Below are 16,646 nucleotides of genomic sequence, written 5' to 3'. Positions count from 1 at the left end.
TTTTATTTTGAAAAAAAAATGAAAGGTTTAGTTTGATTAATTTTATTTTAATAATTTTCAAAATAAACATTACTGAAACAATTAAATAAACGATGGCGTCTTCCGTACTATGACAGTTAAGATACCTTTCTCGGGCTCTGTACAACTGCCGTGTGCGATTCTAATCTAAAATGATAGAAGAGGACAAATTTTTCTAATAAAATATGCATAGTTTTGAGAGCAGTATCGAGAGATATAGTGTAACAGAAAATTTGTAGAATAAAGAATTATGCCTATATTTGATAATTTTAGAATTCTCGCTACAGAACAAACAAAAGAATGCCATTATGTATTAAAAGAAAAAAAAATTTATGCAAATATAATCCAAACGCTTTATTTTGCTAACTTTAATTAGATAACCTTATAGGAAAAACATATTTATCACATTCATTGGCTCAGGCTTGGGGCCTATAATAAAACTGTGGCAGAAACTTCTTAATGTGTTTGCATCCTCTCAATATAACACACATTTTTTTTATTAATATTATCATTTTTCATTAATTCTTAATCAACACCATAGTAGCAGAATTGCCAATTGATAATATTCACACATATCATGATCCGGTATTAATAGAATTGAATGTAATCTGAACATAATGATATAGCCTTATCGAAAAGTAAAAGTTTAATATAATATTGAAAGTAGAAAAATTAAGGTAAGCTATTTAATAGATTCAACATTAGAACAAATGCATTTATTGAAAATACAGTTTAATTAACATAATAATTTCTAAATTATTTTTTCAAGTTTTCATTAATTTATTTCTTTAGATTAAGAAATAATTTTTTTTCGTCCTTTGATAAAAATTATTGTTCTAATTTTTAAAGAACAAGAAATTTCAACACATTCATTTTTTTTAAAGAAAATGAATAATAAATAACCAATCCAACAAAAAACAAAATTTCACCTAAGTCTTTTATTCCATTTCTTCCTTTTCACACAAAAAAGAAACAGTGAATAATATTTATAATCAGTTCTTCTTGTCTTACAATCAATTGACTCAAAATGATAAAACTTACATAATACAACTGTCATATTTAATTATATCATTTATTAGTGAAATAGAAATAACTTAATCCATCCTACTTTGCTTCGATTAATATTATAGTCATAAAATAAATTAAATAATTCAATTTCGTGTTCAAATTTTCTTTTTTATGCAGAGCAAATTTTAATTTTAGTTAAATATGAAAGAGATTATTTCATTATATATAAATTATTAGAAATATCCTTATTATAAAAACAAGAATCAGTCCCGAAGTAATAAATTATTAAAATACAAACCTTAAGACAGCGAATTTTTTATGCATATCTTAATTAAATGTTCACAGTAAAAGCGTCCCTCGAAGCAGAATCTCTTAAGGTTAATAATTTACAATTGAAAGTAGGTTAGCAACGTAGAGATCAGCGTTTATAAAATCAATTTCGTTTCATTTTTCAAGGCGCTTTTGCTTTCCTCGAACGAAAGAAACGGATATATATATATATATATATAAAAAATAGTTGCAATTCTAAAAAACATTTCTATGCTCTTTTTTACATGCCTTATCATTTTTAGATTTATTCCATGAATTGTATTTAACATAAAATCAAATCATGAATTTTTAATATGAGCTCGATTTCAAAATAAATTAATTGAATAAAAAATTCCAGGAAAACGAATAAAATATGAAGTGAGTCATAGATGATTTCCCCCTCCCTAAAGCTAAAATTTTTATTCTCATGTGCGTAAATTTCCATTTTTTAATATTTTTTTTGGAGTTATGTTTTTAGTGAGATACGAAAGAATACTCCTGCTTTGTAACATAAATAAAGAAATAGGATTTTTCTTTGCGATAAATTAAGAATTAAATGTTAACCATAAAAATAAGAATATTTGAAATAAGCTTAAAATTACTTTAAATTTTCATGATGGAAGGAGGTCGAATCTTTAATTTTTAGGTGTACAGACTATGAATGTAATGGTTCCATATAAACAAAAGATTTTCAGTAGCGAATCAAGATGATTTTGCATTCACAAGAAAATTTTTATCATTTATTTTCGCATATATGAAGTATATACAAAAAGCTCTATAATCGTAAAAAAATTCGTACCTCAAACTTAGATAAATTTGACCCTACCTTTTGTTAGATATTAAAACATCACAAAAAATATGACAAAGATATTTTCGGATTTATGATCGTCTATTTGTTTACATAAAATCCACATGTGAACCCGAAAAATATTTCAGAAAATGTTTAATGAAATGCAGCGGGTTATTCTTATCGAATTCTTACATCTGTATTAAATTTTGGACCAAATCGCTCGAAGAAATCAAAATGTAATTTACAAAAACATATAATTGATTTTTTCAACTTAACACGATATTGCAAACAAAAATGTATACATACTCAAATTCTCTTAACCTATGCATTGCCTATTACGTGTTAAACAAAAATTATATGAAAATTTTAATTTTTTAAATTTATTTATTTCTAGTTTACTATTAACGCATGCCAGGGATTGATCGCTAACTGCTTCACCAAGCACGACACGATAAATTCAGTAAAAATACTAAATTCACCCCAAAAAATAATATTGTTGTTGCTACTGTTTTTCAAAGCATTACTAAATAAATTCATTTATATGCGAGCTACCATTGGTGGGCTTGAAAATAAAATTATTTAAAATTGCGCAATTTTCAGAAAAAATTATAATAAAAGGAAATGCGTACATCTTGTCTGAAGTATTATAACATTATAATGTTTCTAACTTGATAGCAAACGCCTTGAATTCTGCATACAATGGCTTTTATATCATGCAATTTATAGAAGAAAAAAATTTCCAACCTGAAAATATTACCTAACAAATAAAACGAAAGGATTTTTTTAAAGTTTAATTTAAGTTATATTAATATCCCATTCGAAAGCAACTCTCAGCCTATTTGGGATTGCAATTTTGAACCCTTCTAGATGACGAAGACGACACCTGAGCTGACACTCCCCTCTTTAGATTTCCGCACCAAAGAGATTACATTAGCTCGCGATGTAAAATTTAGTGTACACGAAACCTGCATACCTGATGTTGGTACTTAATGGAATCAGGTTCGAACCTAGAACCCACCAGCTCCGAGGCCATTACCTTCTCATTGATTCATTCTAATTAATGAATCTTTTACATCACTAGCATAAAAAATGAGAGAAAGAGATAAATTTTATTAGAATTTTATTACAAAATTAAAAATTATCGTTAAAAATCAGATCCCATTTAAAATTAATTTTGAAAAATTATTAAAATTAAAGAAATTTTCAAGTAATTAAAATTTGTACCACAAACATTTTTTTTTAAATTTTCAATTAATAGAAAAATGTTTAAGTGCGATAATAAACGCTGGAATTATTAAAAAAAGACATTAAAATTTCGATTAATTTTAATTAAATTTCTTATTAAAACTTTGAAAACCCCTTTCTTAGAGAGCCCTTATTAAGCAGAATGTAATTACGTGCCAAATTTAATAAACCCACACAAAGGGTCTGTATATACAGCATTTTGAACAAATAATCAATTAACGAATAATCAAGTAATGAAAATATTAGATTGTCTAGAATTGCTTTTATCCTATTATCAGCAATCTCAGATATAATTCAGAGATTAAATAGCGTTATAGTAAAAGACATAATGCATATTAGCAAAATGCACAAGAAATATATATATATATATATATATATATATATATATATATATATATATATATATATATATATATATATATATATATATATATAATGAAAAAATATATATAAATGAAATTTTTCAGCTCTAATTAATTTTCAAAGTTTTATCAAAATTCAGCCCATATTAACTTCATTCTAAAATATTCTCTTATTTCCTTATCCCAATCCACTTTTTCTAGCTAGTTAATTCAACTGAAACTTTGTAAAAATGCTTAGATCGGTGGTTCAGACGTTCCGAGAGAAGGGATGAAAAATTGTTAGCCAAGTAAATTCTTTTTGAAAGATCCCTATGATTCTCTTACCAAAACGACACGTGTAAAGAAATCCCTCTCAGATCCTCATTGTATATAAACAATGGGAACTCTTCTTTTCACTGTCTTCTGCCGCTCGTGCTGTGAGCGGATGTGTTTTGTCCACGCCTCTTATACATAAATTATGCCCCCCCCCCCCGGGTTGAAATAAAAACGAAGTTAAAAATTCAAAGTCTTCTTCTGTGTCTTAGGCCTATATATATATATATATATATATATATATATATATATATATATATATAATGAATCGCATCATTTGGGTGAAAATTTGTTTAACTCCGTCTAGTGTTACAGACGTCGTTGGACAAGTATATTATCGATTAAAATAGTATTAAGTATCCAGAACAGGCAACTACGCAAAATTTGAAAATCTTGTCTCATCAGGATGACAGTATACAAACAACTACAAAATTCTGATTGCTAGAATGTGGTTAATATACAAATACCAGAAAACAGACCACATATTTTGAACGCCTTTGGAACACTGACTGACCGTAACCAAAATTAGACTTAGAACTGCAATTGTAATAAAAAACCCAAATTTCTTATATTCAAAACACGGCATTGCTTTTAGTTATTTCGTTTATATGTTAGTAAAAATACAAACCGACAGACAATCAACTCCTTGATGGTTTTGGTACTGAATTTCCTACAGATCCATAGCGTAGATGATAAATCTACGAACCAATTTTCTCATTCCATTTCGTAGTTATCATGTTAACTTGTATTTAGACAGACAGACTTCCTCTGAGTGTATTTCGTTTAAATTTGATGTAAAGGTCTACGATTTCTTAGTTCAAAACGTTTTTCAGTTACTATGTTCCTAGATAGGCGGACAGACAGGCATAATCTCAAAAATGTGTCTGTGGGACTTAAGGAGGTCTGAACATGGAGATTCGTCAAAATCTCGAGTTCTAATTTTTTTTTTACAATAACAATATTTTCTGTTTGTAAATTCAATATATGAGGAAATAAGAAAAACGATCTACCATTTAAGTAAGTAATTTTGAAAATAGCAGAAATGACATGATTGCCGTAGAGGATTCGAAGGGAAAATAATTCTACATATGAAACCAAAATATTAGAAGAACTTGCATTTCATAAAATAGCTTTGTGTAGGTTTATTACATTAAAATTTCATTTTAAACAACAGTACGGCTAGTTTAGGATAGCGTTGTAATTTTGAACTGTGGTCAGACGTATTAGTATCCCATTCTCCAAACTTCTTCTCAGCTCCTTTTATAAAATAGAAAGAACACAATCGATTCGTCTATAAATATTTGGGAGGGTTTAACATGGTTCTATCAGTGCCATCACATAGATTCGATCGTCTATAGTGAAATCGATTCGTTTAATTAAAGTTTCATTCCTTAATAGCAACGTATCCGGTTGTGCATTTGATTAAAAATGAATATCAGGATGTCCTATTATTTATAGTAACGGAATATAAATTATAAAACAAAAAGTAAAGTATAGTAACAAAAAGTAAAAAATAATGAAAATTAAAAAAAAATTTGATAAGTAAATCAAATTATGATCTATTAGTTTTATACGTCTAGGCTATTGACAGTAAAGAAAGAATGGACTAATATCAGATGTTTCGATATGGACTTCGTAATGGACTTCATTAAAGCAGAAAAATGAAACGAAGTTTTTATGAAATAAATTTCAACTAGGCGAAAGTGCCTGGATACAATATTTATATATAATGTTCTTTTTCCTTTTAATTAAATATTTCTATGAATCATATATTTTTACATTAGCATTACTTTTATGAATTAAATCAGTGAAGCAATTTCAAAAAAAGAAAAAGAGGAAAGATAAAAATTTAGCATTGAACCCACATTATTTAGTTAATCTGTGATGTCATTTAAAAATAAATGACGGACTCTATTGCGTTTCTTAAGGAATGACTGAACGTCATAAGAAATTGTATGGGTGTAATGATATCTTTCAAACGAATGTGGCATTACGTTAAATAGATATTTTTACATTTTAGCTTACAGACTAGTGGGAAATTCAATTTTTTTTTAATGCAGGTATTTTAAGTAAGGGACAAGACAGAGCTTTCACCTCTTTCAAGTTATTTGAAGATAAAAGATGAGATCACATTCAAACAAATGTGAAGTTATTTTCTCACCTTACCTCATTTACTATCACATGGAGAATAAAGGAACAAAATGATTAATCAAGTGATTATATGATAAACCGATTATCACACAGTGAGTCCTACGAGTAGAGAAACACGAATTTACCGTATCAGTATAAGCTTTATTATTAGATGTAATCACAGAGCCGTTGTTGTTCTTGAAATGCAGAGATTTTATGTCTGTAACGAATCTATGATCTGAGCAGAAGATTGGACATTTCTACTACTCTCTTACCATTAGACATTGTATTCTAGGAAACCTGTTACAATTCCATCAAATAACTATTTAAGGACTAATTTCCAATTCCTAGTTGCGTTTCTCACATATTTTCTAGGCAGACAATTGATAAGATATGATGTGTTTTGATAAGATATGATCACCCCCCAGTAACCTCTAGACTTTGAATTACATGTATACCAGATACTCTGCGCACCTAGCAGAAGATATGTCACTAAAAGCATATATAAAGAAAGTGTGAATCACCCCCCCCCCGCTTTTCTGATTGTCCAACTGGATATTGAAAGAAGCTGATACATTAAAAAGGAATTTAGTTAATAGCTATGCATTGTTGACGGATGTTATTACTTGATTATATTGTGTACAAATGTTATTTTTTACCAGCCATGGGGCATTATTATGATTCGTAAGGCTCTGTCATTAAGGCTAGTCCCTGGGCTTATGTCTGCGTTAGAGAGATTTTACAATCACATTCAGATCATGGTGTAATGATACTGTCATATGTGAAATAAATTAAGAAGGAAAGTAATTATCAGTTGAGCAATAATGACGGATGCCGCCAAAGTGATTAAATTGTGCACACGTGGGGCCTTTTTACAAGAATTAGTGCATTATTATGATTCTTAAAGCTCTGTCATTAAAGTAGCTTATGTTTGTGTCAATGAAGTTTTACAACCACATTCAAGCCATGATGTAATGATACTGAAATATGTGAAAAATATTAAGAAGGAACTTAGTTGAACACTGATGACGAATGCTGACACAGTGAACAGTAATTAAAATGTGCATATATGGGCCTTCTCACAAGAGATGCTGTGAGAAAGCAGCGTTATCATTATAATGCTCTCTCATTAAGCTAGTTTCTATACCTTACGTCAGAGAGATTTCATAAGCGGTCTTAAGTCACGATGTAATGATACAGCCGCAAGTGAAAAAATAGTTCAACTTTGAAGAATCTCAGCAGTATTACGAGATTTTAATAGCAGTATATAAAGGTTCAATTATAGTCCGAATCATGTTTCGGAACCGTTAATTTATAGGCAATAACTGTTTGTAGTAGCTTTTAGACTAGAATAGGGATAATTAGCTTAAAGGTAAAAAACGTAATTTTTTCAACTTTTTTCTTGCTGTTTATTTGACTTTCTGGTATGAAGAAGAAAGTACTGTAATCGTTAAAAAATTTGACCTTGAAATTTTGATAAACCTCTACATCTTAAACCTTCCTTAAAAATAAACTTTCATTTTATAATTTAATGTACAACATTATGCTTGTGGAAGAAAAAAAAGAAGAGTTGGAAAACGAAACACATTAGATTGCTAACGCTGGATTCTCAAGCTTTTATTAAATTACGGGCTAAATACGTCCACGGGAAGTCTGTTTATATCTCTGTCTATGTGCACATGTGCGATATCTCAGAAACGCAAAGATCTAAATGAATGAAATTTAGCATACTGTTTTATAATCAGAAATGTATCTTTTCTTGACCATAATCTGTTAATAGATTGATTGTGCATCTGTCTGTATAGTCATGTGTGTGCGAATGTAATAGCTCAAATACACGAAGATTTTTTTAGCACAATTTATTATGTAATCTTTATCCTATAATTGAAAACCTCTGTCGAATTTTAAAGCGGACGAACCAAAACAAAGCACAGCCAAATTATATACTTGAATTTCTTCGTTATACTAAATATTATAAAATGCGATGTATTTCATTAGATCAAGAACGGATTTTACGAAATTAGAACGCTTCTTCTTGTTAATTTTGATCAATTTATAAACAAAATCTTTTTCGATGATGGCATTCTTTTCTTCAGTAAAAAATTATACGTTCGTAATGTCTGCATGCTCCTGTAAGGAATCAAATTCAGAAATGTAAGAATATTTTATCGCAGATTTGCCAGAATACAATCCTTCTTGTCTTATTTAAACGGCAAGATGAACAGGTATGAAGTTTTTCCAATTTCTTCTCGGCCTTTCATTGTATGAACCTAATGTCAGAATTTCAACTATGTACATAAGCTGCCTCTAAATTACCAATAATCGAGCTGGGCAGTTTCAGAGTTCTATTTTTAGTCGCTGAATATTCTGACACCTATGCTATGATATATAAATACTGCAACTCGCTATGCAACCAAATATGGCGTGTTTCATTTCCGAGTTTATAATCATCATTGGGTCATACAACGTGTATATTTTTTAACTGCTGGTATTCCAACCTATGAGAAGAAATATAAAAGTCATACGAAAGCTCGGATTTCTCCTGTTGCAATTTCTGATTCTGATCGATGCAAAGATAGATCAGTACTTTGCAATGGATGGTAAGATCTATTGAAGTGCGAAAATTCATCCCTTTAAAAATGTGTCCAAACAATTAAAAAAAATCGGTGCTTATCAAAGGACTAGAAAGTATCTGACCAAATGTCATGCGCCCAATTGAGAGATGAATAAGTTTATTGTAAGATTGCTGGCAAAATAAATTTATGTAGTGAAATCCTACATCCATGCATGGAGTTGGCGCAGTGCCCATATCTAGTTTCTGACACTGGAAGACCACAAGTATAAAGTTTGATTTCAAGAAGATCTTCATTATATGTAGACGTGGCAAGCGTTATATAAAAAAGCGAGGATTAAAAGTTTACAAAAGTTGATGTGACGTAAACGTTAAAAGACTGAGGTACTAACTCAAGCATAACTGAAGTGTTTCGATTTCCTTCACATCTGACTAAAATTCATAAGTATGAGTTCTTCCTAAAATATAGCTCGTATCTACAAAGCGAGATGCTAGTATAATACAATATAACTGCATTTTTTAAAACTCTTCTTTACTATCTTTACTCTTTTTCTATCTGATATCTCACTCTGGTACTCTGTTATTGAGTAGTAAGTTATCTAACATTTGTATTACTCTCGTAATATTAGACGTTATTATTCGGAAATACCTGTCCTGGCCAGTGAATTATTGTAGAAACCAATGCACATATACATAAATATATATAACATACGAAATTTTGCAAAATCTCTCATGGCACCTGAGTTTCACCAAATTATTAGTAAGTATATCATAGGGGGGATATATTCTGCAGTTTGGTTTGCCTGTTGTTTCTACGATACAGGGTATCATCCAAGACTTATATGGAAGTTCTTCTATTAAGTCCATCCTACAATGTTGCATTTTTATCGCACACATAAGGGATCTTTCTTTAAGAATAGCATCACCATCCAATACGCAGGGACTATTCAACGAAGGCTCATGCTCATGATTTTGAGCTCAAACATTTACTCTGACCACTGTTAAGTCAAGATTCTAACCCTTTAGAGAAGGACAAGGGAATAATGTAAAGATAATCTCACAGTTATCTCCCATGCCAGGCAATTGAGAGGACCTTAAGATTTGTTTATCCAAAGTCTGGCATCATCTAGATTTAAATGCACTGTAGGATCTATCTATCTATCAGTAGCTTGATGGAATACGGATTATACTTTCGAGTTAAAAGGAATTAAAAGAATATTGAAATTAAGTTTCTAATTAATTCGACATTTTCTAAACAAACCTCATTGGCAGTTGTTGTTGAATTGTCCACCTTTTTAATGTGTCGCCATCACATCAATATATGGTGAACTACAGACAAAGATGCTATCTCCTTAATCAAAGCAGAATTAGTTCGCTAATTCTGGCAAAACTTCAAAACGGAGTGTTAAATAAATAGTTCAAATCGGTGAAACGTTTTGAAAGATATTTCTAGCATTTGTATAGAAAGTGCTCGAAACATTTCGATAAATATTTAAATTATTCAAAAAATTTAGACTTATGGGAATAGTAATCGCTCATTAATGTCTAATAAAAAAACAAAAATAACCAATTTTTGTGTCTTTTAGAGAATTATTATTAAAATGTTCCATCTTACTTCCATTTTCAATATATTGCACACAAAAAATAATTGCTCATTTTTTTGTTACAATCATTTATTGTTGTCCAAAAACGAGTCCAATTCACACCATATATCAAAGTTCTTTAGTACTTGCACTTAATTTTACATGGTGATATGACGCCATTTTCTTTTACATACTTTTTCTCCGTATATTAGATTACAGTACTTTTATATTAGAAAGTAATGTAAGGATGATTTAACACCAAATAATAATAAATTTTTTCAAGTAGGTGCAAACTTAACTTAACTTAATTATTTGTAGTTTCATTTGTATACATTGAATACATTTTATTACAAGATTATTTACTTTTGCTTTGAAAGTATTTTTTTTTCTTTATTAAAATATACTTAGATGCCTTTCGATGATGTCATTTGTAACTTTAAGGCTGAGTTTTATACATAAAATAAATGAGAATGAATATAAAGTCTAGAAAGAAATAAGCAAAACAAGAGGGAATTCCTTTACTAATCCTTAGAAATTCATCGTCATTTCAAGTATATCACATATTTAAAGGGCCTTCACGCTTACATGATACATCGTGCCATAATCATTTTGGAATCATTATGCATCTTGAAGGAGGCTGTAACGTCAGAGCACAGCATGAGACAGTTTGCAGTTGAATGCTCACGCCATACGAAACAACAGTCATTTATTTGGCTGGCCGTGGAGTTTAAATCCGTTTTTCAAAAAATCTAATAATTTAATAACTCTTGAAACCAACTAGAACTTTCAATGTACAACTACGTTAGTTCTGTGCACCGAAATTTATCTATTAACTCTCTTCGTTTTCTAATTATCGTGTTCTCTTCTATTCGAACAGTCAGAGCCTCCTATGAACAAAATTTACTTCAGTTTGATTTTTTTTTAAATCTATAAATTTGGTGTAAACACCGTATACCAAATTTCAACCGTCTAGCTCAAAGTGTTTCTGAGTTATCTTTGTCACAGACAGACAAACGGACATTTTCCAAGAATGAGTTTTTCGAACTCAGAAAAGTCTAAAATTTGGAGATTTGCCAAAATCTCGAGTTCGAATTCTTTGACGATTACTATACTTTCTCGATATTATATAAACGAGAAAGTAAAAATTAGAGGAGCATGAATAAGTACATGAAAAATTCAAAATAAACATGAAATGAAAATAAACTCCTCTCAAAATTATGAGAATTTCAAACTAAATTGTAGATACTGAAGAACGTAAAACGGAAGGAATAGGAGGAAAAAATCTTTAGGAATGGGAAAACAAAATCTTTAAAAATATATTTTTCTCCCAATAGTCCATTTCTTTCTCAAATTCTTCTAGCTTTCTTTTCCCAAAAGCAGTAAAAACGTGCGAAAAAATAAAAAAAAATCGTTTTGCTACTGCAAACTTTTAAATTTCTTGCTATTGTAAACATTTATTACGCAATTTTAATTATTAAAATAATTCTTCCAATTTTAGCAATGCACTGGCAACACGAAACTTCACATATCGAAAAGAAAATAATACAGAAAACGAATGCAAAACTGAAATGTTGATTGTATAATTAAAGGATAACTGTTACATTCAACTATTCTAACAGTTTTAAGAACTGGAAGAGAGATTTAAAAAAATTAGCTAATTAAAAATTAAATATATGGATAGATTTAACGTGATAATGTTTTAAAGCTGGCAAATTTTCCAGAAGTGTTTTAAAAACTGTAACTCGAGGAATGCATTGACTGACGCAGTCAAGCAAGACAAAATCAGGTCAGTCGAAAACCCTTTGATGCAACTATTAATCTGTCAAGGTGTTCGAAATATATTTTTTAATATGAACTGCTATTGCTCTATGAGAGAAAAGCAGAACATTTTATTCAAAAACTTAATAGTTTTCAAGAAGAATGTAAAGTCAAGATGGAACTTAATCTGAAATTAGAACTCTTTATAAAAGTCAAATACAATTTTATAATCTAAAATATTAACTGATTTATTAAAATTAATTTCTCTTAAATTATAAATCATTTGACGTTAAATTCTGTATCAGTCACTAAATTTTTCTAATTTTTGAATTTTTTGCAAACTATGTCGCCAGTTCCATTTTGAGCATGTTCATTTGATTATTTCAAAAATTTAAAATATCAGAGCGGCATGTATCTCTGCAAATATTTTTAAAAATAATCTTTTCTTGCTGTTTGAGAAATGTATGTGAAATAACATTATATCCTCAGTAATGCATCTAAAAATATAAAATTTTAGCTTTCCTTTTCGCTGTACTGATTTCTCTTAATGTTATTAATGTAAATATTCTTTTCTTAACAAACAAACTATACAATAAAATGGCAACCTAAAATAATGAATCTATTCAAGAGACGTATAGTATTGCGCATGTCATCTATGGCTTCTCTGTAGTCTTACGTAGTGCATGACGTCACGAAAATATGAAATTATTCCATAATAAATTAAAAAGGGCAAGTTATCACAAGTCTCCAATTTTCATACACTCTTCATATGCTGCCTATGCATTTCTATTGTCTTCGTTGAGCAAAAAAAGCAAGTTGGCAGTTGATAACATACTCTAAGGAAAAGTTATAACTTTCGCAAATTGTATGTATTAAAACGCATTTTAACAATAAAGAAATTTTGAGAATATTCAAAAATTTCATTAAAAACAAATTAGTCAACTATTGAAAACAAGGAATTCAGCGATAAAGTAATTTTATCTAAATAATTTTGTGATATAATTATAAAAATAAGCTTGAAGTAAATAAGATATCATCCCCTTGTACATGCAAATTTTCCTTTCCTTTTTCCCGCCATTTCTCTTTTTAGAACCCTTTTTTCAATTTTACAAATATGATTACGATTAAAATTCTGAATATGGCATCCTATGCATAAACACGATAATGGCTTAGCGTAATAAACGAATGTTTCAGATTAATTTTTTTACAACCAATCTTAGGAATTATAAAGCATTGATAATTTATCACTTCATCTTCACAAATACATTCGAAATATTAACTTCTGCATATTTCTACAGGTAACTGAAGGAGCAGATATTTCAAACGATTGCAGTTATTTCAAATGGAAATAAAATGAAATACTAGATATAAAATATAACATTTTCATACTCATACATTTAAACATGATACAATTCATACTTTGGATACTGCTAATAAATTGCAACATGCAACATGTATAATATAAAAATCGTTTTGAATGCTAGACGAGGCACACCGATATAAGAAATATCAAATTTAATTATAGTGAATGGTAAAAGCTATTCAATAATAGAAGAACAGGAACTTTATAAAACTGTTGATTATATAATTTTAATTTTTAATTAAAAAATAGAAGTTTTATTATTTATCTTAATGTTATTTCGGGTTATATAATCATACATCGAACAAAAATATTCGAAACACATTTGAATTCTAAATTTAATACAATTTTAAAAATATTAAAAATATATTATTAAATTCACTTTACAACATTATCTTACCATTAATAGATAATTACGATTAAATTTTTAAAAATATTATAAAAACAGACACATCAAACCCGAAATATTATTATGTCATTAAAAAGTAAGACCAAAGCTTCGAATTTTCAACAATTTTAAACAGTAATTAACAGATTTTGTTCACTATTGATCAATCTAATAAAGTTAAATACATGTAACAATAAAATCAAATAATATTCAGTAGACAAAATTAAAAAAACAACATGAAGATTAATAAACAGAAAGTAATAATTCAGCCAAATATTATAGATAAAGTAAAATAAAAAACAAACATTCGTTTTAAATGAAACATCTTACTTACAAAGCAAACAACATTTTTCTTAAATTATTCTGTGCGATTAATGAAGTAATAAATTTTTCTTCAATAATTTTAAAAATGATTGTAATTATTTCAATTTAAGTATTTAACTGCTTCATTTATTTTTTCTGAAATCATTATTCCCATTAAATCAAGCTCTAAAATTATGTCATTGCCGATAAGAGTTAGAAAATCATAAGAGATATCGTTGCATGGTAGAGTAGAGTGGTAAAACCCTTCTCCATTGCATTCGGAAAATAAATAAATGCTGAGAATAATATGCAGTAAAAATCGTTGCTCTAAGCAAAAAAATATAATTAAATAGTCATTTTAGATTGTGGTTCATAGATTAAACTTTAAAAAGATATGTAAACATATATTAATCAATTCCTTTTTTTTTTTCTTTTTTTTTTGCTTCCGCATTTATACAATAATTTTCATGGTATTATTCGTTCATGTCTACAAAATATTTTCGTATCACGTTTCATAGAATCAACTACATATCATCATCAAATTTATAGAAAAGAAAAAAAATATTTAAAAAATTTCATACATCTTCGAAAAAAATTTATCGGCGTTAAAATTGTTATTTTTTCAGTTATCTTTCAAATAATTCTATTCACATTTTTTGCTAATGTCTTTCAACTCAAACAAAATCAAAGGAAATTTTCATATAAAAATATTCAGCCAAATAAGGAATCACACAACGAATAAAAGATATTTTAAATTTTGTACATTCTTAAAAGTATATAATCATTTGAAATCTCATTGATATTGCTCCGACATCGAATGTAATAGTTAAATTTCGCCATTTTTGACAAAAAGTGTAAAATTCTTGATTTCGTCAAATTCTTTTCATTATTAAATATTTACGTTGCAATTCAAAATTCCTGTAGTTTCTTGCAAACGATGTCCTCTTTTACAAGTCTCGCATCTGGCATCAGGAATTTATAATGTAAAGTTCTAACGCATAAATACATTTTTTATATAAGTGTTGGGAATTATTAGGTTTTTAAAAATATGATCACTTTCATTTTATTTCAGATTCTTATAAAGTTTTTTAAAGAAAAATTAAAAGTTCCAGTGGCTATGAATTTTCTAAGCGAATAATAGTTAGTAATGAAGTTCTATTAATAGAATTCCTTTAATTTAATTAAAACTGAAACTCTAAATCGTCATCCATAATTAAAAGTCTTTTTTAAAATTTTATAATCTTTCAGCATAATATTATAAAATGCTTAATCATATTAAAATACGAATCGAAACCTTAGCGGAGTTCATTTGCTCTGAATAAAATTCATTTTATGAAATTCCAATAAAAAGAAAAAATAATGTTGCAACATTTTTCCAAAAAGCATCGCCTTACTACATTTTGCCGCTCAATGAATGGAACGAAATTAATTCAGACGATAAATTTTTTTTAACTTCCTTAAATAAAGTTGACCGTGAAATTTCGTTGGCAGAGAGTAAAAAGATAACGAAAGCATTGACCGGTCTTTTCAGCATTAGGTAGTGCTGGTTCTGTCTTAGAAAGGAACATGGTTTCTGAAACTGTCAGAGTTCCAAATGAGGAGTCAAAAGTTTGCTTTATACCGATGCAGATGAAACTGCTACAAAATGGAGAGTCTTAACCCGAACACGGACAGTGGTACTAACTAATGCATACGCTTAAGCTAATTCACAGAATCACCTGGAAAAAAAGATAACGATTTCGCACTTACCTCAAGGTGTCTATGATGGTTTCAGTGCGGGGAGTGACAGAAAAAAAAAGAAAAAAAGGATTCCAAACTAGTACAAATCACACCATTCAAAATTCAAATTAAAAAGTTCTTTTAGGGAGGGATTAGGATAATGGAACAAAAATAAAACCGGTTCGCTTGTCGGTTCGTCTTTTCGACCGGTTGGGAGACACCGGCAGTTTGTAATAGTTGTATAAAAACCGAACCGGAACCAAATTCCTTTTTTTAAGCCCCCCGAATTCGAACCGGCATAAGCTCGGACTGTACATTCCCGGCTGCCAGAGGTCGGTTCCTGGCACTGCGCCAGATTTTGGGACGAGTCGATTCACAGAAACGGGAGTGGAAGGCGAGTGAAAAGCGCGGAGGGACACGCGGAAAAGCGGCAATATGTCAAAGGATAAAATTCTTGTCTTTTTCCCTGCAATACCTGCAAGTCTTGTACGAGAGCCCCGCGAAGTGAAACACACTCCGAAGGGAGGAAACAGGGGGGAAGAGGACCTTGCAGAGATTTATATTCTAGGGTTGAAAATTTTTTTTCAGATATGAAGAAATTTTTCGCCTTCGAATAACTGGAGCATTCCATATGCTCGTTTTAGAACGTTGTTTCAGGTGAACGACCCTGATAATACGCGGGCAGAGAAGAAAAATTATGAAGGTCAGGTGAAATGTGCAATGTCACACTTTGTGCATCCTTGCAAAAAAATCAATTTTGGTTTGGCTCAGATTTTTTGTGCACTTACG

The 16,646-nt window shown here is 29.3% G+C and overlaps 1 protein-coding gene across 9 annotated transcripts in view; it reads right to left on the bottom strand.

The window, feature by feature from the left end:
• Window positions 1-16,274, bottom strand: part of LOC129983669 (cell adhesion molecule Dscam2-like) — a 194,705-nt gene extending 178,431 nt beyond the window's left edge. For 7 of the 9 annotated variants that reach the window (XR_008785433.1, XR_008785432.1, XM_056093242.1 and 4 more), the window contains exon 1: window positions 15,888-16,273. The gene's annotated coding sequence lies outside the window, so the exon portion shown is untranslated. Of the gene's footprint in view, window positions 1-15,887 lie in introns of all 9 variants that reach the window. The other 2 variants (XM_056093244.1, XM_056093241.1) reach the window with 2 other exon arrangements.
• Between the last annotated feature and the right edge of the window lie 372 nt (window positions 16,275-16,646).

This window comes from Argiope bruennichi, chromosome 9, assembly GCF_947563725.1.
Source record: "Argiope bruennichi chromosome 9, qqArgBrue1.1, whole genome shotgun sequence".
NCBI lineage: Eukaryota > Metazoa > Arthropoda > Arachnida > Araneae > Araneidae > Argiope > Argiope bruennichi.
The sequence above is the reverse complement of the archived record's forward strand: the minus strand, read 5'-3'. Positions and strand labels throughout refer to the sequence as shown.